Genomic DNA, 396 nt, shown 5'->3' with positions numbered 1-396 from the left:
CCTTTCCTCTTTTTTTTGTTTTTTTTTCCTTTTTTTTTTTCGCTATTTTTTCTTCTTCCTCTCTTCGCTCTCTCTCATTTTCTCTCCTCTCTATACCTTTCCATCAATCTCTCCATCTCTTTTTCTTCCTATTTTTTTTTTTGCTGTCCCTTTTCCCTCCTTTCTCAATCCTTCTGCTTTCCTCTATCTCCCCATTCTTTCTATCCGCCTCCGTCCCTCGTCCTGCGTTTCTCTCATTTTACTCTCTCCCTGGAGCCTGGTAATGTCTTTATACTAATTATTAATTTACTGACTGAATGATTCTGATTACTTTTAAAGGTAATCTAACACTCTTAAGGCAAATTTTTTGAATTATTTAATGTGAATTATATATAGTTTTACCTTTTTGCGGCTATT

This window comes from Penaeus monodon, chromosome 4 (genome assembly GCF_015228065.2).
Source record: "Penaeus monodon isolate SGIC_2016 chromosome 4, NSTDA_Pmon_1, whole genome shotgun sequence".
NCBI lineage: Eukaryota > Metazoa > Arthropoda > Malacostraca > Decapoda > Penaeidae > Penaeus > Penaeus monodon.
The sequence above is the reverse complement of the archived record's forward strand: the minus strand, read 5'-3'. Positions refer to the sequence as shown.